Genomic DNA, 2772 nt, shown 5'->3' with positions numbered 1-2772 from the left:
CGGCGGTGGGTCAAACACCAGCATTTCCAGGTTACTCTGCGACCTTGTCGGAACAGTCAGGGCCGTCCGCCAGACCGGTATTCCACGAGTTGTCGGGTAACGTTGTACCATGAACGAGTTCAACCGCAGCGACACAGCCATTTCTGCCCACCTGAGTACACACTGACAGATCTTTAAGCAGAGGCGCACCGTGGCGTTGACCGACCGGCTCGAAGCAGCCAGTGTGGTCCACCAGAGACGCTTCCCCCAGACCGTCACTCCTTGTTGCATTGTGGTCCGGGCTGACCACTACGATGCTGCCAAGCCCACCCAGCAGAAACTTTCCCGCCAGCTCCGCGCGCGCGCGCAGTCATGGCCGAGTGTCAAGACGAAAAAAGGCGCTGGGGCTCGGGCGCGTGCGCAGCTAGGGGAAGGTAGAGAAAGAAGACAGAAGAACAGCTGGCCCAGTATCGGGTGTTGAATCTTGTTTTCTGTCTCGCTCATTACAATATATATATATATATATATATATATATATATATATATATATATATATGTATATATATATACATATATATATATATATATATATATATATATATATACATATATATATGAGATATAACAAACAGTAATGCCAAGGAATGTACAGGGGAAGTTATTAAAATCAATGGAATGTAAATAAGAAGAAAGAAAAGTGGATGAAAAAATTACCAACTGTGAGCAGGAATCGAACCTACGACCTTCGAATTACGCGTTCGATGCTCTAACCACTGAGCTATCACAGCGGCCCTCCCTCCATCCACTTTTTTGGGTTTATCTGTGAATTTAGAAGTAGGAGCGACAGTCAGCGCCATCTATAAGCCAAACAACGAGTGTGAAAACACTCTTATGCGCATGTCTGGCGTCACGTAGCACGTGAACTTAATATGAGCGGGCAGCTGATTAATTGTCCCTCTTATACAACCTAAACACACCAAGTCTGCCAGTACGAGACCCTCGTTCAATGAAATAAGGGAAAGAAGTGTATACCTAAGGGCTCGTTTTTCCGTGTTTTTAACACAATATTAATGAGATATAACAGACAGTAATGCCAAGGAATGTACAGGGGAAGTTATTAAAATCAATGGAATGTAAATAAGAAGAAAGAAAAGTGGATGAAAAAATTACCACTTTTCTTTCTTCTTATTTACATTCCATTGATTTTAATAACTTCCCGTGTACATTCCTTGGCATTACTGTCTGTTATATCTCATTAATATTGTGTTAAAAACACGGAAAAACGAGCCCTTAGGTATACACTTCTTTCCCTTATATATATATATATATATATATATATATATATATATATATATATATATATATATATATATATATATATATATATATATATATATATATATATATATATATATATATATATATATATTGACTCTGACGAATATATATATATATATATATATATATATATATATATTGACTCTGACGAAGGCCGTGCCACGGCCGAAACGTTAGTAAAGACGATCCTTTTCTTTTGTGCTATCTTCAAGTTATTTCAATATATATATATGCCTCTCAGCACAACTACTATTTTTAGGTGAGGCATTTCTCGTCTGACACTACGCTAGAGTTCGAGACCTCATACTGTCGAAAAGGTGAAATATACAGAGCGCATCTGTAGAGACACGCCATATTCAGCTTCGCCAACTGTAAATTATTGGCGCAGGGCTACCATGACAGATTTCTTCTTTTTTTCTGAGGGGGGGGGGGTGCAGCATCACGCCTAACTTTGGCATTTAGTGGTCGCTGTAAATGCGTGTAAATATTTCAGTATACCCTGAAAAGTTAAATTACGAAAACATTTCGTGGTGTAGGGGGTTTAGATTCCGTTTCTCTCCTCTCTGGACTTATGGCTTTCTGGTTCTGCGTGCGTGTGACACAGTATTTGTTTTTTAATCTCACAGCTTTCTGAGCACAGCTAACGTCTAATAAATTGGCTCAGTTACTCTGAATATTGTACACGCCTAACCAACAAAGAAAGATTTAAGAGAGGAGGAATCAGTATAAGACACACCCTTTCTGAATTATTTTCGATATCTCACAAGGGCTTTTATGAAGCTCAAATTCACTAGATATTTGTCTCATACTTCAAGGGCTATGTCACCATGTGCTAGACATGAATTGTGCGCAGGTACGAAGAAATCGTCATCAAGAAAACAGGCCGAAGGAACCGAAGTGACGAGTAGATCCTGCACGCAGCGCGGGAACTTTCAGTACTATTCTTTCTTTCAGTACTATTCGACTGCAGTGCCACCGCTGCGGGCAACGCGGAAGGAATCAGGTGGCGAGGCGTGGTCACGCCCCTAAACACTTCTAGTACACTCTAGCGGCGGCGCGGGCGGCGCGGGCGACGCGGAAACCGAAAGTAAACATTCAAAAGGCTCTTCTGCCACAGGTTACTGAATTAGTTGAAATTCAGAGATTTTCATCCAAATAGCATAAATGACACTACACAGATGTGTCGACATCACGATGAATGCAAAGCGTTGCGTTTTGTAAAATAGTTTTTATTTCGCTTTCATAATAAAATATACGTATTTCAAACTATGTACATGTTCTACCACGAATGTGCAGCACTTTGCTTGTTTTTTTTCATTTAAGATGCAGTAGTTTGTTTCTGTTGTTGGCTACGTCATACTTCATGAAAACTTCTTTCATTGATCATTGAGCAAGCACCAACACACGTCACTCAGTTCGCTTTTTTCGAATCGGATCTCACTTTTACATTGTACT

The 2772-nt window shown here is 40.4% G+C and overlaps 1 non-coding gene across 1 annotated transcript; it reads right to left on the bottom strand.

Annotated features, from left to right (window-relative positions):
- Positions 1-694: 694 nt before the first annotated feature.
- On the bottom strand, positions 695-767 carry TRNAT-CGU (transfer RNA threonine (anticodon CGU)). Its single transcript has one exon. It is a non-coding gene; the product is annotated as a tRNA-Thr (tRNA).
- Between the last annotated feature and the right edge of the window lie 2005 nt (positions 768-2772).

Source organism: Rhipicephalus microplus, chromosome 4 (assembly GCF_043290135.1).
Source record: "Rhipicephalus microplus isolate Deutch F79 chromosome 4, USDA_Rmic, whole genome shotgun sequence".
Lineage (NCBI taxonomy): Eukaryota > Metazoa > Arthropoda > Arachnida > Ixodida > Ixodidae > Rhipicephalus > Rhipicephalus microplus.
This window is presented reverse-complemented; position numbering and strand designations above follow the sequence as displayed.